At 37.7% G+C, this 22,933-nt stretch overlaps 1 protein-coding gene and 1 pseudogene across 4 annotated transcripts in view; both read left to right on the top strand.

Moving 5' to 3' along the window:
• Greb1l (GREB1 like retinoic acid receptor coactivator) overlaps positions 1 to 22,933 on the top strand; it is a 258,809-nt gene that overhangs the window by 95,434 nt on the left and 140,442 nt on the right. The gene's annotated exons all lie outside the window — the stretch shown is intronic.
• Positions 16,047 to 16,468, top strand: LOC138831604 (alpha-ketoglutarate dehydrogenase component 4 pseudogene; annotated as a pseudogene).

Genomic DNA, 22,933 nt, shown 5'->3' with positions numbered 1-22,933 from the left:
AGATGTCTGCTTTTCTTTCCCCCTTCCCTCCCACCTAGCTGGCTCATACTTAGAGACTAATCTATCCACAAAAATACATTGAGCCATTGCATTGATGAAATAAACCATGGAGCTTTGAATTTCTGGGGCAATTGTTAATCCCTTCCCTTTGGAAGGGAAGTAGAAGTAAAAATAGTTTTTAAATATTGAAAACTGTTACTTTCCCACATTTTAACCTATTCTTTAATTCCCTCCTGGATCATCCCAGAGGTCAATGACTCAAGGTAAACAAGAGGCTCTGCAGTACATGATTCTACAAATTCACACACACTGGATGCACAGAGCACTACTTCCTTTACCTGCCCCATCCAAATTAACGGCAAGACATTTGCTGGTGTGTTCAAACCAGAAACTTCCCAATTACCCTAGACTTCCCCTCCCTTGCTCAAATCCTATGTCAAGTGTAGGTCACTGATCCCTGTCAGTTCACCATCCTACATTTTGTTTCAATAAATGACAACTCATCTCCACTGTCCTCTTTGTCCTTCACTGCCTCTTTAAACCATTCTAATCATCTTATCTGATGTTATCTGCATGTGTGTGTGTGTGCACGTGTGTACACTCGTGCATGTGTGTGTGCATGTATGCATGGCCAGTACTAGGGCTTGAACTCTTGGCTATTTCACTTAAGGCTGGCATTCTACTACTTGAACTCACCTCTACTCCTGGCTTTTTGTTGGTTAATTGAGGTAAGAGCATCATGGACTTTCTTGACCAAGCTGGCTTTGAACTGATCTCAGACTCAGACTCCTAAGTAGCCAAGATTACAGGTGTAAACCACCAATAGCCAACAAGTGCTTTTTTTTTTTTGTCAGTCATGGGCTTGAACTCTGGGCCTGGGTGCTGTCCCTCAGCTCCAGATCAAGGTGAGCACTCTACTGCTTGAGCCACAGAGCCACTTCCGCTCTTTCTGGTGGTTTATTGGAGATAAGAGTCTCACAGTTTTTCCTGCCCCAGCCGGCTTTGAACCATGATCCTCAGATCTCAGCCTCCTGAGCAGCTAGGATTACAGGCATGAGCTACCAGTGCCTGGCTGGCTCTTTGCTTTTTAACTATTCCTCTTCATTTTCTCTTTCCAATTTTTCCTACTTTTCCCATCATTATCTTTTAGGAAAACAGGTATCATCATGTCCCTCTTTTGCCTAGCACCTCAAAGGATGACACTGTCTCTGCAAAAGAAAAAAAAAAATCCCAGTTGCTTTTTGCCTACCTCCATTTTCTAGCCTAAGTTCTCAGACACACACATAAAGTAGCACCCACTTCTTGTACTTCTTTGCCCCTTTGTCCTTTATATAGATTGTTTCAGCCCCATCCATTCTGTGTGGTGTATGAACGGCTCATCTTTGAAGCCCTGGCTCAGAGCCTCACCCACCCCCACACCCAGGCTTCTTGAGTTCACGCATGTCCTTTCAAGAGAACTCTTATCTCACTGTGAGCTGTCTAGGTGATCCCATTGAGCAGTGAACTTCAGGACAGAATGGTCTTATTCATGTATGAATCCTCAGCATCTGCGCCAATACTTGGCACTTATAGTAACAAGTTAAACTGAATGTAATAAAAGCAAGTACAGAATGTGCTCTGTGTGTATACTGATTCTCCCTAAATATACAACCTGAAAATAATGCCAAGACAACCAGGAAGCTGGGTGATGACACTGAGCTGTATGAGGCTGAATGAAGCACACATGATCTACAGTAGTTTAAACCATGCTAGGAAACTATTTCCACTCCTCATGTCACTCTGGCCTGTTATTCATTGATTTTGCCTAATTTCCTCATTCTTATCTCTTACTAGATAAGAAGAATTCGTGTCTGTCAACCTAGTGCCAAAGGCTTTGGCATACATTATGCATGTACATGTGTGTGTTTCATTCAAACTAAACTCCCTAAAATAGGATGTGCCCACTGAGAGAATTGTTTGAGAGGGAAGAAGGAAGCAACACAGAATGAATTATGTTATTATGTACTGAATATTCACTAAGTGCTTTTATATTTAATCCCTTCAACCATCCTGTGATATGTAGGTGCCATTATTACTAACCCTTTTTTGAGGGGTGACAGTACTATTAGGGTTTGGACTTAGCAATCATACTTGCTAGACAGGTACTCTACCACTTAAGGTATGTTGCCAAAATTACTCTCCTAATAAGGTCTCACATTTTTGCTTAAGGCCAGTCTTGGACTGTGAGCCTCCTACTGTATTCCTGTTTAGCTGGGATTGCAGATATGACCCACCATATCTAGCTTCTTTGTTTAGATGGGGTCTTGCTATCTTTTTTTCCTAGGCTAGCCTCAAATTACCATGCACCTAGTCTCACCTGACAAGAAGCTAGGATTACAGACATGTGATGTCATACTAGCCCCTATTATCACTATTTTATAGATGAGTTAACTCAGGTAAAGAGAGGCAGGCTCAATCATGTGTACCCATGGGAAGTGGGTGAGCTGGAATGTAGTTAACATATGTCTTAATTTAAGGTGAGAGCAAATTTAGAGGAGGAGGAGGAGGAAGAAGAGGAGAAAGGAAAGACAGGCAGGTGATTACTTGTATTTAACTGCTAGGGGAATTTCTAAATGGGAAGACATGGTTCAATGAGTTTAATATACAGAGTTCCCAGTCAAAGAGACTGTGAGTACAATTAGCCTTAAACTGTTGCAACAAGCCACATAAATACTAACAGTCTTTTAAACATATCTCTGAAGGGTGAAAGAATGAAATGTTTGTTTTGCCCTAATTTTTTGTTTTGTTTTGTGTTGTGTTTTGAGGGGAGTGCTGGTTTAACTGAAATGGTCATTGTTGGCAAGATATTCCTTATGGACTTGAACTTAATTCCAGACATTGCTGCTTTTTTTTTTTTTTTTTTTAATCCGGAGTATCTAGGAAGATGTGGCCGTGGCCCTCCTAGGTCTTAAACACCTGGCCTTGAGCAGTGATAACAGCCTGTTGCTCAATTCCGAGCTAGCAGTTCCAGCTTACAGATGTTTTTTTGCTCCCCTCCTCAGCAACATGCTGACCCACATAGAACAGGCAAACAAAAATGATAAGGATTGGTTTCTGTCCTCCTCCACATACCCCTACCAAAAAGTAAACCACCCCTCACAATCCTGGTGGGAAGACAAGTTATTTACAAAAGAACTGGTAGGACTGCCTGGGCCTGGGAGGGCTGGAAGGGAGTACTCCTTTAGCTGTTTGTATGCATCGCCCATCTAACCCTCTTGTGTTACTTTCACCACCAGCTCCCTTTCTTGATTTCTGTCTTCTTTGTATTCTAATTCTCAAGGAGATCCCTTCTTTAACTTGCTCATCTTTCCTCTGCAGCTACAAGGCTTTTTACTAATCTTTATCCTGATACAAATCTATTTCCTTAAGTCTTCAAAGGGTTAATCAACCCTGAATTTCAAACTTTGTAATTAAAAAACAAACAAACCTGAAACCAAGGTACCTTTCAGGGACTACTACTGAGTTAGCAGTCAATTGAGCTAAGGAGTCAGGTCAGCTGGAGAGGAAGCCCTTCATGGGTCAAGCAATGACATTCTGTCCTCCCAGCCATGCCAAGGTGAGCACCAATGAGCTGAGATCTGGCCGTGACTACTGGCCTCGGTATCAGGGGATTGGAAGGATAAACAGATATTTTCACAGGGTGCGTCCAGAACTAAGTTGTCAGGGTCACTGTGGTGCAAACAGAATTCATGGTGTCAGTGTGTTCTGGTGTCTGGGCTCAAGTGGCCTTCTTGGAAGCATGTATAAAGAACACAGCATGCTATAATCTGTACTGCTCATATTGGGGTGTTCTTCCAACAATTTAGTGAAGTCTCTAATCTGTTTCCATTTTGTGTAAGTTGCTTTGAAAATGGAGCCAGACACTTGACTTTTCTGTGAATTGGACCTTTTCCCAGTGTGCATTGCTCCTCCACTTGAAACTGACTTATATTCCTCTGATTCTTTAGACCTATCCAGGCAGTAGCAGGTAGTCATAGGAAATGTCAGTTTTCTTCCACACATCAAAAAAGAACACAAAGACATACTTAAATCTCTCTGAAAATAAATAAGCATAATATTATGATGACACTGGGGGTAAAATAACAAAGATTTTTTTTTCTCTGACACAACTGTTGGTAGAGGGTGGTAACATTATAGTTTTTCCTTCATCTCAAATAGCTCTGATGTAGAGAAGAATTAAATGCCTATTAGGATTTTTTAATACTTTTTATTGTAAAAATACTGTACAGAGGGGTTACAGTTACATGAGCAAGGTAATGAGTACATTTCCTATCAAGCATTGTTACCCCCTCCTTTGTTTTTCCCCTACCCTCCCTTCCCTTCACTACCATAACAACATTCCCCCCTCCCCCTCCCTCCTTCCCCTCCTTGCCTAAAATGTAAAGTTCATTTTTCAACATAGTGTCTTGTACATCTCATTGTTACAATGGGTCAACCTGTATCCTTATTTAATAAGCATTTTGTTTTTTCCCTTCCCCTCCCCAAGCTAGAGAAGTGTATATACAAGGATTTTTAAAAATTACAATATTATATAAGAATTAGACTCTTCTTGTTTTTTAAATAATGTCTATGGATATATAGAAAATGTGTAATACCTTCATGTGAATATATATGTATATATATGTTATGTTCTATATCTTAGGGAACTTCCTTTTTTCAAAGTAGACATTAGGGTAATTTATCAGCAGAGTTTTTATCTGGCTTCAAAATTAGTGACTTGTCATTAGCAAACTTCACTTACACATTTTAGTCAAGTCTGAACCTCACAATGGTTGAATTGGTGACTATTATATTTGTTTAACTGCTGTAAAGTAAGTTTGCAACAATAGATGCTTGCACTTAAATAGGCCTGCAGAGCATTGAGGCCCTATCAATCATGCAGAGATTTCCCTCCTGCTGTCTCCTCTGATGGACAATTCTGCTGATGTGGATATTCAAAAAGAAGGGATCAGGAAGAACAGATGATGGATAAAGACAATCTTCTGTCTTGAGAGGAAATCGGAGAAATCCTTTTAAGGAATTTCTTTGTCATGGTGTCAGAAGATTAATTATGCTCGTGTGAAAACAGCTTTCTCATTGGGTAAAAGAGACATTATCCTGACTTGTGACAGAAGATTTTCAAAGAAAGAGAGTTAAAGATTTCAACTACTCTGAAATCTTCTTATTCTGTTGTCCTGGAAGAATCCTCCAAGACCCTTGGATTACATCCATGACATTGTGATGTTGAAGGATTCATTAAAGAATTAGGAATTTTTGTTTTGAGTAACTCCTCCTCTTCTCCCTCATGCAGATCTCCTCAAAGGCTCTAATGTCTGAGTTTGTAGTTGTACGTCAGCTGCTAAAATAAAAAATATTAGAGGTGATAACTTACTTCAAGTCAGTAGTAGTATCTTGTTATAGTTATGGAAGAGACACAATATCACAACTGAAAATGTTTGCAGCAGATCAGTTAACACAATTTCTAACATGACAGATCATTTAATCAGTGGAGATGCCTTTTTAAAAGCTTCATCACTCAATTGTGTGACTTCATCTAGCTGAAAACAGTGATACTATTGAAGATACTTACATCTGTGGCAACTACTCTGAGCATAACCAAGTATATTCAGAAAAATTCAGAAGTTGAGGCAAAATACATTACATGAAATACAAGCATATGGATGGACCTAGAACAAATTATATTGTGAGGTAAGCCAAGCTCAGAGAGATAAATGGCACATCTTTTTTTTCATAGGCAGAAGCTAGATCTAAAATGCACTGGGACATGATAAATAATACAGGACTCTAGGCATTCACACACAGTAAGACCAAGGGAGGCTCTCCTTGGAGAAACACAAAGGTGCAATGCTTTTGTGCCTCTGACCAAATAAAATAATATTTATTGACATGAACTCCAGGAAATGGAAACAAGAGGTTTTTTCTTTCTGGTTGTTTTTGTTTTCTTTTTATCTTATTTGTTCATTTATCTGTTTTTGGGAGAGTACAGGAACACAGCAGTGGTACTCACTAGACACTATGTTGAAAATGAACTACACAACTTGTGGGCGGAGACAGGAGAGAAAAACTAGGAGACAGCTATACTAACAATTTAAAAAAAAAAAAAAAAAAGCTTAAAAACTGGGCTGGGAATGTGGCTTACTGGTAGAGTGCTTGCCTAGCAGGCATGAAGCCTCAGTACCACATAAATAGAAAAAGCTAGAAGTGGTGTTGTGGCTCAAGTGTCAGATTGCTAGCCTTGAGCAAAAGAAGTTCAGGAATAGTGCCCAGGCCCTGTGTTAAAGCCCCAGGACTGGCAAAAAAAAAAAAAAAAAAAAAAAAATTAAAAACTGAGCTCAAAAATGAAAAAAAAAAAACACATAAGCATAGTAAAGTTGCTCTGAATTACTTTATTGTCCAAATTAATGAAACCTCAAAACATTTTAAATGAGCTATTTCACTGAACACTCCTCCTAAATACATTAGGTAATACTTTGTCTCTTAAGCTGTGCATACTCAACTAAGTCAGGATCATAATTTTAAACATCCTTTGTAGAAATACTCTGGAATATAATGGCCCCTGTTCTCTGTGACTTTTGTTGAAGTGTCTACTGGAGGGTTGGCTATTTGCTGCTAAGTGACTTGAGTAGCCATAGTTTTATTATTACTCTTTGTCTCTTCTCTTCATGTAAGTTATCACTGCTCCCTGGAATCCCCTGTGTCATGTTGCTGGTAAAGTGTTCATTTTATACCTAAGAGTGAGATTACACCTACAATACAAGTCAGTTCCACTTCTTTGGTCATTTTACTGTAAAAATTCACTTTTCTCTTAGATATGAGTACTTGACTGGTTCTCCAGGTTAGATAGTTGAAAGGAGGTACACACACACACACACACACACACACACACACACACACACACACACACACACACACACACACACACACACACACACACTTGGGCTTTTGTATTCTGATATTCATTGTAACACACATAGCAATGTGCTATTTTAGTGTCTCTGAATATGGATCAACAGTGGTATACCTTTAACTCAGACCTTTAAAACTATATTTGTAGCCAGATGTCATTTGCTGAAGCCTATAATCCTACCTATTCAGTAGGCTGAGATCTGAGGATCACAGTTCAGAGCTAGCCTGGGTAGGAAAGTCTGTGAAACTCTTATCTTAAATTAACCAGAAAAAAAAGTCAGAAGTGTGCCACAAGTGGGAGAGTACTAGTCTGGAGCAGTGCCCAGACTAGTGGAGTTCAAGACTTAGTACCTGCAACCTCCCCAACCCTTCACTCCCTCAGCCCCACCAAGAAAAGACTACATTTAAACACTTTTTGTATTGCCTTTCTTGAGTCCTTAACATTACTGCTATGAAATGTTAGTTACCTCTTGGTTTTAACTGTTAGACTACAGAGAAAAAAAAGCATTTAAAATATTTAAAAATCATTCAATATTAGCTGGTATTGATTCAGATTTTTTCTGTTTGTAGCCAAGATCAAAAGAGTGTCTTTTTGGGGAAAGGGGTAAAGAGACAATGTCTCACTATGTTGTCCAGAATAGCATTGAACTCCTGGGCTTAAGTTATCCTTTTGCTTTAGCCTCAGAAATTGCTGAGACTACAGTTAGGCACAACAGTTCCTAATTACAAATATTTCTTGAATTCATGTTTGAGAGTGAAATTTAGATATGCAAGTTAAAACTTCAGAGTTCTTGAGTTTGGAGAATGATCTAAGCTTAAAAATATCATTTCTAAGCTGGACACTAATGGCTCACATTTGTAATTCTCATTACTCAGGAGGCTGAGATCTGAGGATCATACTTCAAAGCCAGCATAAAGTATATGAGACGCTTATCTCCAATTAACTACCCAAAAGCCAGACATGGAGCTGTGGCTCAAGTGGTAGAAGGTTAGCATTGAGCACAAAAAACTCAAGATTGCTTCTAGGTTCTGAGTTCAAGTTCGAGAACTAGTACACACATACAAAAACAAAAAATTCGATTTCTAATTTTTGGTTTTGGAATATGATAAACTAATACCATGGTTTTCATAAAATATACAAAGTTTATATAAGAAACAATTGCAAGGAAATAAAGTCCAAGGATAAATTATTGCATTTCTTTTCCTTTTATAGAGAGGGAAGTGTTTTGCTGGAAGAAGCCCCTCTCCAGTATGCTCTCTCTCTCTCTCTCTCTCTTTCTTTTTTTTTTTTTTTGGCCAATCCTAGGGCTTGAACTCTAGGCCTGGGCACTGTCCTTGAGCTTCCTTTGCTCAAGGCAAGTACTCTACCACTTGAAACACAGGGCCACTTTCAGCTTTTTTTTTCTAGTAGTTTATTGGAGATAAGAGTCTCACAGAGTTTCCTGCCTAGGCTGGCTTTGAACTGTGATCCTCAGAGCTCAGCCTACTGAGTAGCTAAGAAAACAGGCATGAGCCACCAGCGCCCACCTTATTATGCTCTTCCTGCACTCTCTCTTAGTATGGTGAGTGATGAGTTGACCTTAGAGAGGGTTGTAATTAAAACAGAAGGCAATTCATCTCAGTGACATAAAACCTTTGAAGAAGAAACAGTTATAATAATAAATATTTATTTAATAATGTCATAAATACAAATTATAAATTAATATTTAAAGTATTAGTAATTATAGCATATAATAATAAAATAACGTAATAATATAATAAACAAATATAATAATGAATAATAAAAATATAGCCAGTTATAGAAAATGTTTCTCTGTCTTTCTTTTACTGTTATTTTGTCTTTCTGATCTGTTACTTTCTGTCTATTGTTAAATGGGATCAGTCAATATATCATCCACTGGCTACATGAATAAAGAATTTCAGGTTTTTTCCTTCCTAAACCCTTGCTGAGTTTTTCTAGCATGACAAAGAAGTTGGTCATTTGTACCTAAAAATCTTTCCTGATGTTTCATTAATCTTAGTAATGGTGTTCTCACTTTCCTTGTAATAAACAGGAAGTGGAAGAAAAGGATATTTCATTTTTTTAATGAATGCATAATAGGGAAATATCATTTAATAATTGTAGCTTTACCTGTTTGGTAATGGGTTCATTTTGAATATACAACAATGTATATTGTGTTGTATTTTTTATTATTTATTACTAGCATATCATACCTTTAGCATTAAGAGGAGTGTTTTGCCAATTTGTGGAAATAAAAAAAGATTTATGGCCAGCCATGGTGGATCAAGCTTGGAATCCTATTTGCTCAGGAGGCTGAGATCTAAGGATTGCAATTTGAAGCCAACCTGGACAGGAAAATCTGTAAGACTCTTATTTCCAATTAACTGCTAGAAAGTTGCAAATGGAGCTGTGGCTCAAGTGGTAGAACATCAGTCTTAAGTAAAAAAGCTAAGGGACTACTCCCAGACCCTGAGTTAAAGCTCTAGTACACACACACACACACACACACACACACACACACACACACACACACACACACACACACACACACACACACACACACACACACACACACACACACACACACACACACACACACACACAACACAAAATATTTCATTGGTCTTTGGACATATACCAAGAAAGTCTTCATTCTAGAAACAATTGGTTGGTCAACTGAAAAAAATGGAAAGAGACATGGATCAAAGACTAATGATATTGGTGAATTTTTTTGTGTTATAAATGTGAAGTGATCTTCACTCTTTCACAATGATTAAAAAGCAAAATAAGCTAATCTAAGATTTGAGAGTTTCTTAACTGCTGGATGTTGAAACATCTTTGAAGGACTTGAATATGGTCTCTATGATGTGTTTTGTATTTCTTAAAATAATCTGCTTCATAAATTCTCCATCTGAACAGTGAGAGAATGCCAGAAGAGCAAGGCTGCATTGACCTTCTCTTAGTCTCCTCCATTATTGGCAGGTTGCAAAGGTTAAACCAGCTACAGATGAAATGTAATCATTAGTGACTTCGTGACTTTCCAGATCCCTCTGGAAACTGCAATAACCGACTTTGTTCTTTTCATGAAGAAAAAGAAAAGTCATTCCCTGAGCAGTTTGGAATGGGAAGCAGCCACTGTCTCTTTCCTTTCTTACTTACATAAACAAACTCAATGGAAAAATAAACTTAACTTCTTCACATCTGGTACAAAGCTTCCTCTTTTGTTGAAAGTTCACATGCTCCCTTTGCTGTGTCTGGTCATGTAAAGCAGGTGTCTCCTTCCCCACTGTAAGTTGACTTGTGTAACTACCATAGGGAAATATTCTAATTACTTTTGAAAAAAGTGTTAATTTCAAGTTCTTTTTTATTATTATAAAGGTGATATGCAGAGGGGTTACAGTTACATAAGTCAGGTGAAGAGCACATTTCTATTTCCCTTGCTCTTTCCCAGTTTTTCCCTCCCGTCCTACCCACAAGTTCTATAGTTCATTTTCATAGTGTCTAGTGAGTACCACTGCTGCATCTGTTTACCCTTTGTCCTCTGTTTCTGTCCCCTTCTCCTTCTCCTCCCAAAGACTCTAAGTACTTTGTGATTTGTCCAATAGCATCATTGTATAGGAACAAGGAAAGTAAAGCCCTCTGCATTGGGAACAACATCAGATGACATTCAACCCAGCCTCCCACATATCTGTTAGAAGTAAAGCAGATGGACCTTATGAGTACAATGCAGTGATAAACTGGAATAAGCAAACAAATTTGGCTGGGTTCCCCTTAACATCAAGTGAGACTACACTTAATCTTGTATGTGCACTAGACTTAATGTGTCTGGTTACTTAATTTACACAGTAATTTCCTGTTTTTGCATACACTGACTTTGAATCAACCTAGATTAGGATGTCATAGGCGGCAATGCCAGGGGTTCTGAGACACACTGGCATTTACTGAACACCAGGAAACGGCTCCCACTTCACAGGTCACTAGTCCTAAGCTACATGAATATAAGGGAACAAAGATTTAGGGTTTGGAGACTAAATTATCAGAACTATTTTGGCCCATGTGCTTATGGGGGGGCTCTCAATATATTTGTAAAAAAAAATTTCAGATGGATTGATGATCTATGCCTGGGAAATCACTGATCTAATATTACACATTATTTACAGTTAAAGAACTTCAGGGTTTCTTCAGTTTGTATTTGAAGTAAGCCCTCTTGAGTAGAATGTGTAAAATTGAATGTATTACAAACTTATTTAAATGTTAAATTTTTTAAATGTTAGATGACTAAAAACGAGAAAAAGGCTGGTTTGTCTGGTGCATGAATTTTAGTCCTGAACATGTTAGAGTCAAGAACCATCTTTAGATTATTGTCCTTTAGGCTTCACAGCCTAAAACATAACTTAGATGGAATTTGTATATATATATAATTACACTTAAGCACCTGAAGACCTAATGAAGACAATCTCTTAATGTGTCGAAATCAGTTCTTTGTATCTTATTTGAATCTTTTGTTGCTTCAAGCTAATCTGCTTTAGGGTTCTCAAATCCAGGCATTTTACAAAGCAGACTCTAGCAATGGCATTCATTTGAAATGCTGCCTTTTGTTTACTAGCTCCACCAGGCCCTCACTGCTTCCTTTAGTCATCTTGTGTCTTCACTAAAGTGATTTGTACTCCTTGGCTCTGCAGGTAGCCATGAGTCTTTATAAGTGGGATTTACAATAGAACTCACCACCCTAGCTGCTAATGAAGGTAACCACAGGGACTTTTTTTTTTTTTTTTAATGTCTTCCAAGAGTGGAGGATAATTGTATTCTGAGTTTGCTAATTATTTTTGTTTTCCATTTACTTTAATTTTAACAATTAGTTTCCTAACTCTGGTGCAAAATACATACATTTTTTGTTTAGAGGTCAGAATGTTTTATCTGCCCTTCATGCTAATCACTGTTTATTATTAAACCTGGAAAATACTGGGTGAAGTCTCTGTTTAAACTCCACCAGTTGCCAATCTGTTTTTCCCCCAGGAGATTTTTCTTTAAAACCAGTTTGGTTATTTAAGAAAATACAAATGCCAGACTGCATTCTTTAGCCTTACTCTTTAGTACTCCATAATCTTGACTAAATCTCTCAACACTTTGAGTTTCTTTTCTGAAAAACAAAAAAGAAAAAAAAAGTATGTTAACATGGTACCCAGGAGACCCACACTGATGTTTCTGATTTTTCCTGCTTGATTTGCTTTTTATTACTAAAGTGAACCAGGTGCCCCTTCATTGGATTGTTGGATACATAACAGTATGTAATACACAATTGCATACCATTTTAGCCAGTAGTCAAAGCAACAACTGAACATAAAATGTTAGTGTTTTTATTACAGAAGTGAGATACTTTGCACATCATAACCCAATTTTGTGTGCCATTTACTAGGGCTTGAACACAGGGCCTGGACACTGTCCCCTAGATTTTTTGCTCAACACTGGAGTCTTGCCACTTGGGCCAAAGTTCCACTTCCTTCTTTTTGGTAGTTAATTGGAGATAAGGGTCTCATGTACTTTCCTGCCAAAGCTATCTTCAAGCCATGATCCTCAGATCTGATCTTCCTGAGTAGCTAGGATTACAGGATGAGCCACCCATGTGAGACCCAATAACCCACCTAGAGAAAAGAATTTGTCCATTTCCAGTAGGTAAGTATGGAGCTCATATTTGAATTGTGCAACATAAGGCAGCAGATTCAGGAGCAGGTTAAGGATATCTCAAAAGTCATAGTGTCTTTGGATATTAGAACAAGATGGGGTATCAGCAATCATTGTATTCAAACCTTTAAATTTTTCTAGTGAGGATTTAGGAGGTCTAGAAATAGTAGCTAATCAATGGACCAGAATTTAAAAGATCTGCTAGGAGAGCTCCAGCTACTCCTTAATGAAAAACAGAGCATAAAAGGTTAAAATGGGTTATAATTACAAGTTTTAAAACCTAAAACTCACTACTTGATAGTATTAGACACTTGATTAATTCTTCTTTTGCAGCTGCAAAATTGAAGTTAATGCAGTCCTACACATGTCTCACATTACGTGTGAGACTATACTGGGGAGATTTTGTGTTTTTTGTTTTTTGTTTTTTTTTGGTCGGTCGTGGGGCCTGAACTCGGGGCCCTGGGCACTGTCCTTGAGCTTCTTTTGCTCAAGGCTCACTCTCTACCACTTGAGCCACAGCACCACTTTCAGCTTATTCTGCTTATGTGGTCCTGAGGAATTGAACCCAGGGTTTCATGCATGCTGGGCAAATACTCTTACCACTGAGCCACCTTCCCAGCCTCCTAGAGCACCATTCTTGAGCCAGAAAGCTAAGGGAAACCGAACATAGATCTTCCCTACAACCCAGTCACACCACTCTGGGCATCAACCCAGAACACCATGAGTCAGGGTACTGTAAAGACACTTGCATACCCATGTTCATTATTATACTATTCACAATACCCAAGCTATGGAAACAGCCCCAAAGCCCTACAATAGATGAGTGGATCCAGAAAATGTAGTACCTATATACAATGGAATTTTACATGGCTATTAGAAACAATAATATACCATTTGCAGGGAAATAGATGGACCTAGAACATAACATGGTGAGGTAAGCCAAGCTCAGAGAGACAAACAGCCCATATTCTGATATGCAGAAGCTAGATCTAAAATCCACCAGTACATGATAAATTATACAGGACTGAAGGAATTCACATACAGTGAGACCAAAGGAGGATACTCTTAGGCGAGAAACACAAAGTTGCAATGGCTATGTGTATCTGCTCATATAATACTTATGGAAATGAGCTCCAGGAAATGGAAACAAGAGGGTTTTTTTTCTTTGTTTTTCTTTTCTTTTCTTTTTGTCTTGTTTATTTATCTGTCTTTGGAAGTGTAAGGAGGCACAGAAATGGAGGGACAAGAATGAACAAATGCACCAATGGTACTCACTGGACACTGGGTTGGAAATGAAAATTATACCTTGTAGGTTGGGACAGAAGGGAAAACCTGGGAGAGAGCTAAAGGAGAGCATCCTTGTACTTGCTCACACACACAAACTTCAAGGTGCTCTGAGAACTCAATCTGGAAAGAAGGAAATGAACAAGTAATATAAAGTTGAGCAAATGTTCCAACTCTTCAAATTTGATTGGTATTTTAGAAAAAAACCTCATCCCTGCAAGCTGAAATCACTCTAAATTCACAATCCCTAACCCCAAATACTACTTAGTTATGTCTTTGGACTTGGCTGCACCCTCCTTTTTTTCTAATACCAAGTATATTTTACTCTCTTCATGCCTGCACCTACTGCTCCTTTCTCAGCAGGATGCTCCTCTAACTTTTAGAAGCCCTTGGAGAATCAAAATAATTGCTTTGGCTTTAGCTGACCCCTAAGTACAGTGCTGCTGCCAAGTGCCTTATCTCCAAAACTGACTTCCCCTTGAACTTCAGGCTCATTTATCAATTACTGCTGGATGTCTTCCTTTAGATGTTTCATAGCAAGCTCAAAACCAATATGTCTAAGAACTGACTGCCTTACCATTCATCATGACCCCATCTCCTTCCTCAGAGTGACTCTAATCAGAAAAAGTACCATTATCCATCTAATGTACATTAACAACAACAAGAAGAAGACAAAACTAAAACCTACCTTGGCCAGAACATACCAAACACAGTAAGTCTGTCAATTTAGGAAGTGTGATAACTCTTGCCACAGATTTTTAGCACATTAGCTATTACATGAGAAATAGTACAGTCAAGTGATATAGAACATGGGATTTGAAGTAAGTTAGGTTTGTGTTCATTTCCTGGCACAACCACTTATCAGTTATCTGTGTAACCTTGAGCAAATTATTAAACTTTCTAAGACTAGGTTATCTCCTTTGAAAAATAGAGATAATAATAGTCCTTAAATAATAAGGTGTCCTAAAGATTAAATGAGTCATCACACATGCAGCATTGGTCACTGATATCCTTACCCAAATTCTCTAAGGACAGCCATCATTTCCAATTTGTTCACCTTTGTATTAGTGGGAACTGACCCAAAAAAGGTACTCAGTAAATATTTGTTGAATGACCAATTGAGGTAGTGGTGTACCTGAATTATGTCGGTAATGATGGGGGTGAAGAAAACCTATACAAGGTATAGGCCTAGGCTTCTTCATTTCCCCATGCCATCAATCACTAATTCCTACATATTAGGTCCTCCATATTTCTCAGCTCCACCCCATCCTCTGGGTTCCTACCACAACTGCACTCATACAGGCTGTTATAATCTCTGCAAGTGAAATTTCTGAATGCTGTCTCTGCATCCTGCTTCCTATAAGCACCTTCCTGCCTGCCATTAGAGAAATCTGTTTGAAGCTGAGAGGGGAAGCATGTCATTCATTTGCTTAATGCCTTTTTTGCAACTACTTTAGATCATCGAGATCTACTTTCAACTTCTACAATCTTTCCTACCATTCCTTCTCTCACACATGAGTGTCTAATAATGTCAGATTGATTTTAGTCTCATCTTTGGGTGAGACTGTGTTATTTCATGTTTTCAGACTTTTGAGAGGCTCCTGCTTATTCTTCTAATACCCTTCCTGTATCATGTCTGCAAATGACAGAAAACACTAAACAAGTTAGAAGTATCTCCCCCTCCCCCTTATAAAATTAGAGGGTAATAGTCCAAGGCCAATAAAGCATCTCAGTTATCACCAGTATTTCCCATGATTCACTCACTGCTCTAGCTCTCTTACTCTGCATAGTTTCCCTTCCAAGGCAACCATACCAGTACCAGTGTCATCCACCTGTGTGACTGCTGTCTGTCTCCAGGGACTGTTTATGCAGTCTCCACTTCTGAGCTCAAACCCTAAATGTCTAACTGCTGATTATGTCTCCTGCTGATTATGTATGTGCTCTGTCACCTCTTTTTATACTTTTGGCAGCAACTTTTAATTGTATTTCTAATTCATATATCATTTTACCTCCTATTTTTTGAAAAATCTGATAGGTTCCCATGTGAAAACTTCTGTCTCCTTTTACTGCTTCAAGGATTAATTTCTTTATTTTTTAAAAATCTTGACACTCGAAGCTGCCCCTTCCTTGGTTCATGATGGGCAGCAAGATGACGTCTGCCAGCAGGGTCGTTCAGTCAAGCCACATACTCCATTAATAAGATTCCCTAACAGAAGAGACAATCCTAAACTCAGTGCATCAGAAGCTTTGAGGTCTGCAGGGCTCCCACCTCACTCTTCTTTGGTCTCCCAGCATGCTAAAGGAGTAAATCACCAGACGTGATGCATCAGGGTCCACCAGACACTGCAGCAATATTAAAAACATTACCTCAGAAGTACAGAAGGAAACTTATATCTCAAGAAGAAATGGAATTTATCCAACGTGGAGGTCCAGAATAATCACTGAGGCTGCTGTTTATCATCAAAGAATTATCTTAATAATAAAGGACTTCCAAAATGACAAGTACAAAATTGTATATTAAACAACCTTAATAAATATCCTGAGAAAATGAAATATAGAAAAAAAAAATCTTGACACTCAATTCTGTCCACCCAAGAATTAAAGCCCAACATGTTGTCAACAACTAACTTTCAGTATTTCTAAAATATCATGTCTTTAACAGTGTGTTCTGCTGACCCATTGGGTTCTCTCAATTCTTTTGGATGAATTCCTACTCTAATCTTTAAAGCCACCCAAAGTGTCACCTCTCTCTGGTGTTATCTCCATTCTTGGGAGTTGCTACATTCTCTGACCTTTTGTAGTACTTTGTTCTTGCTTCTAGTGAGCACTTACTCATTTACAGATCTGCCTTCACCTCTAGATTGGGATCTCTTTGAGATTAAGAACTGCCTTCATTTCTAGTGTAGTTCTGTGTTTCTAGGTAAATAAATGAATTAAAATAATGGAATCAAAGAATAGAAATGGCTTTTAATATAATCATAGGAAGTATTTGGGGCATCTTAATTTGAGGAATATTGAGTTGACACATTGCAATGAAGAGAACAGATCATGTTTGGTAGGCTTTTCTAGTTTGGGAGCAGTAAGTCAGAAAATATTTCATGCCAAAGATGTAAATGTAGGAATCACCAGTCCCTCCCCCACAGTATAACCCCTGCTTTCATTGTATTTGATGTCGGTATAACGTGGAGGGGAAGGGAAAAAACAAATCATTTAAATAAGGATACAGATGGACCCATTGCAACAATGAGATGTACAAGTCATTATGTCAGAACATGAACTTTACAATTTTGGTGGGGGGGGGGGTGGGCAGTGATGGGAAGGGTTGGGAATGGGAAACAAAGAAGGAGGCAACAATGCTTGATAAGAAATGTACTCATTACCTTGCCCATGTAATAGTAACCCCTCTGTATGGTATTTTCACAAAAAGAAAGAAAGAAAGAAAGAAAGAAAGAAAGAAAGAAAGAAAGAAAGAAAGAAAGAAAGAAAGAAAGAAAGAAAGAAAGAAAGAAAGAAAGAAAGAAAGAAAGAAAGAAAGAAAGAAAGAAAGAAAGAAAGAAAGAAAGAAAGAAAGAAAGAAAGAAAGAAAGAGAAAGAAAGAAAGAAAGAAAGAAAGAAAGAAAGAAAGAAAGAAAGAAAGAAAGAAAGAAAGAAAGAAAGAAAGAAAGAAAGAAAACAACTGAGTGGATGCCATGTTCTTCAGTAGCGGACTAAACATAAAAGAAGTAGGAAAGGACTGGTCCTGATAGGAACCGAAGACTCTATTACAAACTCCTTTTGTCTTTTCTTCTACTACTACTTTGCTGTTATTTTTTTAGATAAGATCTCTTGTTTTTGTCTGGGTCAGCCTCTGCCTAGCTGGGATCACAGGTGTGTGTCACTACACTAAGCTTATTGATTGAGATGGGGATGGAGGGTCTCACTAACTTTTTTCCTGGGTTGGCCTTCAATGATCCTGATCTCTGGTTCTTGAGTAGCTGGGATTACAGGCATGAGCAGCTAAACTCCACTACCCAACTGTTTTGTTTTTCTTTCAGGAAAGAGAACATTGCTTTATATCTATTACTTATATAGATTTCTCAGAGAAAATGAGTTATGTGTTTTGATACAACTATTTAACAGTTTACAAATTCAGTGATATATAAATAAAAATTGAGGTTGGAGCTATAATAAAGAACTTTTACCTAACATAAGCAAGACCTTGGATTTGACCCCCACAACTGCAAAAGAAACAAATAAGTAAATATTAGCATTGCACATAAAAGTAACTGTTAATACCAAAAGCAAAAGTTAAAACTTAGCCAGGTATGGTGATTCACACCTATCATCCTAACTATTTAGGAAACCAAAACCAGGAAAATTTCAATTTAAGACCAGCCTGGGCAAAAAGTTCATGACGCTTCATCAACCAATAATTGTATGCAGTGGTGCACATCTATTATCATAGCTATGCAGGAGGCTGAGATCAAGAGGATTCAGGTTCCAGGTCAGCCCAGGCAAAAGTAGTTAACAAGACCCCACTTCAACAGAAGTTCGATGTGGTGGCACATGCCTGGCAGCCCAGCTACCTAAGAAAGCTTAAATAGGAGGCTCAAGGTCCAGGCCAGTCTGGGCAAAAATTGAGACCCTATCTCAAAAATAGCCAAAACAAAAAGGGCTAAAAATGACATAACTCAAATGATAGAGCATCTACTTGACAAAGGTAAAGCCCTGAGTTTAAACCTCAGTACAAAGAAAAAAAAATGAAAGAGAGGAGAGGGAAGAAAAGAAGGAAAAGGGAAAGAAGGAAGGAAAGGAGGGAAGGAAAGGAGGGAAGGAAGGAAGGAAGGAAGGAAGGAAGGAAGGAAGGAAGGAAGGAAGGAAGGAAGGAAGGAAGGAAGGAAGGAAGAAAGGAAGGAAGGGAGGGAGGGAGGGAGATCAAAACTTTTGTAAAACAGGGACAAAATATCGTAGCTCATACCCAGAACAGAAAGCTCATATCAATCAATAACAAAACCAACAACCAGAAAAATGAACATTTCAGAGAAAGAAACTTAGGTTTTAGAAAGATATTCAATCTCTTTCAAAAAAGAAATTCAGAATAGCATTACATTGACTTCATTTTTTACTTGTCAAGATTACAAAGATCTAAAAGCAGATAGTATTCTATATTGAATACATTTGGACATACATAAGTTGATAGTGGTAGTATAGGTTGCTTGAGCTCTTATGACAAGCAGTTTGGCAAGACTTAATATTAAAATTGCATATGTTCTTTGACTCAGCAATTTGATCTAAGGAATTTATCCATCAAGTGTATATTCTTTACTTTTTCATAACTGTGACAAAATGTGTGACAAAGCAAGAAAAGTTTATCAGGAAGGAGCTAAGGCAAAATATAGTCCTGATGGACTATTTCTCCAATCAGACTCTACCTTCAACAGTTATGTCACCTCCCAATAGGCTAGTTAGATTTTGAAACCATCAGTGTATTAAATCATTTATTATGCCAGCACCCTCATGATTGAACTGTTTCTGTAGATCCAGAGATATGCTTTACTAATTCCTAGGTATTTCTTAATCCAATCAAGGTGAGCATCAAGTTGAACCATCAAAAATACAGTTGATTGTTACACTTTGTTTAGTGATAACAAAAATTATTAAGGGATTCTTAAAATAATTATGGCATATACATGTCAAATATTCTGAAGAACAAAACAGAATAAAAGAGATCTTTATATACTTATATAGAAAAATTCTCAAAGTTTTTCTTTTTTCTTTAAAATGCCAGCAATGACCCAAGACCTTTCACATACTAGGCAACTGTTCTATCACTGAATAATACCCCTATTCCTCCAAAATACTTAAGTTAACTTTAGAGATTGTACGTATAAGGAGTGAGGATTTAGATCCAGTGGTAGAGTGTTTACTTAATGTGCACAAGATCCTAGGTCTGATCCCCTGCATCTTAGGGGAAAAAAGTGTTTATTTGTTTTGTCCTGATTTATATATGCATTTAAAAAACACAAGGAGCGGGGCACTGGTGGCTCATGCCTAGAATCCTAGCTACTCAGGCTGAATAGCTGAGGATTGTGGTTCAAAGCCAGCCCAGGCAGGAAAGTCCATGAGACTCTTGTCTCCAGTAAACTACCAGACAACCGGAAGTGGCTCAAGTGGTAGAGCACTTACCTTGAGCTGATAGCTGAAGGACAGTGCCCAGACTCAGAATTGAAGCCTCACAACTGACAAAAATAAAAAATAAAAATAAAAGGGATATTTACAAAGTCTAACAAAAGTGGTTTCCTATGAGTCTAGGACAAGAGCTTGAAGAGACACTTTCTGATATCTTTTCTACCTTTGGATTTTAATTGTTATAAAATTACTTTAAAATTTTCATTTATCATATTAAATATTTTTTATTGACAGTATATATCAGTTACAATATTACATACATAATGTATAATGATCAGAACAGAGTAACTTTTGTGTATAGATAGAAAATCACAATTAAAACCCCTTTATACAATTAGTATGTGCTAATAAGAAAAAAAAAACAAAGGCAGAACAGGATAATTGGCCTATCTAACACCTTAGACATCTATCACTCTATATGTTAACAACATGCAAATTTTGTTCTGCAAGAGGATTTTAAAACTGGCAAGAGCCACTTTTTAAATGTTAAATGTATTATCTATTAAAAATAGTTAAAAACACAATTTCAAAATCTTTAAAAATAGAAATATTAAAGTTTAAACACTTAGAGGAACAATTTCCATAGTAACTCAATATTGAGTGTGTTTTAATTTGAAAATAGTTGAATGATAACCTTTGTCTCTTAAGTGCTCCTGTGTGCTTTAGAATCATGCTAGATGAGCAGTCACACAGAGAAAAGTAAGAAAGTAAGGTTAGCTGAAGTTAAATAAGGGGTGAGATGAATATGAGCTTATTTGTGGAGAGAGTAATAAAGTTAAATTTACAGGAATAGATATTATATACTGGATGTGAGAACCTACCTTATTGTAGAAAATTGGAAAATAAAGATAAGCATAAAGGAAATAATCTTACAACCATTTCATACATAATAATATTATTTTCAACACATTGCTCAGACTTATCTTTTCATCTTATGAGGTTATTTATACATTTTGCTTATAGAAATGGAACAATGTTGCTTTTTTTTTTTTGTCAGTAATGGGGCTTGAACTCTGGGCCTGAACGCTGTCCTCAGCTCTTCAGCTCAAGGGCTAGTGTTCTACTGGTTTTCTGGTGGTTTATTGGAGATAAGGGTCTCATAGTCTTTCCTGCCTGGGCTGGCTTTGAACCACAATCCTCAGATCTCAGCCTTCTGAGTGCTAGTATTACAGGAGTGAACCACCAGCACACAGCCAATGTTGCTTTTATGACATGTTTCCATTCTATATATTATGAATATGTTTATATATCAAAATATACTTCTTAAGCCAGGTGCTGGTGGCTCACATCTGTAATCCTAGCTACTTAGGAGGCTGAGATCTGAGAATCACAGTTCAAAGACAGCCTGGGCAAGAAAGTCTGTGAGACTCTTATCTCTAATTAAGCACCAGAAAACTGGAAGTGGAGCTGTGGCTGAAAATAGTAGAGTGTTAGTCTTGATGAAAAGAGCTCAGGGATAGCACCTAGGCTCTGAGTTCAAGCCCCAAGACCCCTCCCCCACACATACTGAATGGAACTCTGTGAATGGATTTATGAAACTCCATGAATGCTAAGTAAGACAGTGAATGTAAGATGCTTAGGTAGAAATTGGATAAAAGTAGCAGTTAGAACTGTTCTGTAATGTGCTTAACTGATTCCCTATTATTTTATTATTATGTTTTTCTTAGGAGTTAGACATTGACATTTCACTATATTATGTATATAATAAATACTAACTCTTTCCATTAGAAATGCTTTGCTTAGCTGACCATTATTTCATTTTAAGTGTTTAACATAAAAAGTTTATTTTTTATCAGTAAGTTCTACAGGTCTTTCCTTTTTTATTTCTAAGCTTAGAAACCAAAACTTTTACAATGTTACTATAATAAACATTGATGATACAATGTGATAAATATTAATATGATAAATAATTTATTCTGTGTTATCTTAGTTTTTTTTGGGGGGGGGGGGTCCGGTCGTGGGGCCTGAACTCTGGGCCTGGGCGCTGTCCCTCAGCTCTTCACCTCAAGGCTAGCGCTCTACCACTTGAGCCACAGTGCCACTTCCGGCTTTTTTTTCTTTTTGCTTATGTGGTGCTGAGGAATCGAACTCAGGGCCTCAGACATGCAAGGCAAGCGCTCTACCACTGAGCCACCTTCCCAGCCCTGTTCTCTTAGTTTTTATATCATTGATATGAATGGGTATACCAATATATAGAAATTTAGATTCAATGTTTTGTTCTATCTGGAATTTATTTTTAGTGTCTAGATGATTTTATTATTATTATTATTATTAGCCAGTCCTGGGGCTTGAATTCAGGGCTGTGGCACTGTCCCTGGACTTCTTTTGCTCAAGGCTAGCACTCTACCACTTGAGCCACAGTGCCACTTTCAGCTTTTCTGTTTATGTGATACTGAGGTATTCAAATCCAGGGCTTCATGCATGCTAGGCAAGCACTCTATCGCTAAGCCACATTCCCAGCCCTAGATGATTTTTTAAAGGATTACTTTTGAATTTGTTGATCGTTATTTCCAAGTCATTTAGTGAACAATTTGTTTTTATTATTTTTAAATGTCTCAATTGTAGTTAAGCCTTTTTGGATGGTAACCAATGGGGTTTTCATTCTTTTTCCAGCCTTTATAATAAACTACTTTGAGTGCCTGCTATGACACTGCAGAGTAGCACAGGCAAAACCAGAAAAGCATAGTTCCTGCTTTCAGGGAGCTTACTGTCTAATAGGGAAGACAAGCATTATTCATTCAGATTCTTACAGAGCTCAGAAGTAAGGTAATTGTTTCAAAGATTAGCAAGGTTATGAGAGCTTTTAGCAAAAGACTGAGGGGTTGGGAGCTTGAGTTGAGATTTAAAGGATGA

Source organism: Dipodomys merriami, unplaced genomic scaffold (assembly GCF_024711535.1).
Source record: "Dipodomys merriami isolate MVZ:Mamm:240054 unplaced genomic scaffold, mDipMer1.0.p SCAF_2, whole genome shotgun sequence".
NCBI classification, from domain to species: domain Eukaryota; kingdom Metazoa; phylum Chordata; class Mammalia; order Rodentia; family Heteromyidae; genus Dipodomys; species Dipodomys merriami.
Note: the sequence above shows the minus strand (reverse complement) of the source record. Positions and strands in the feature narration are given on the sequence as shown.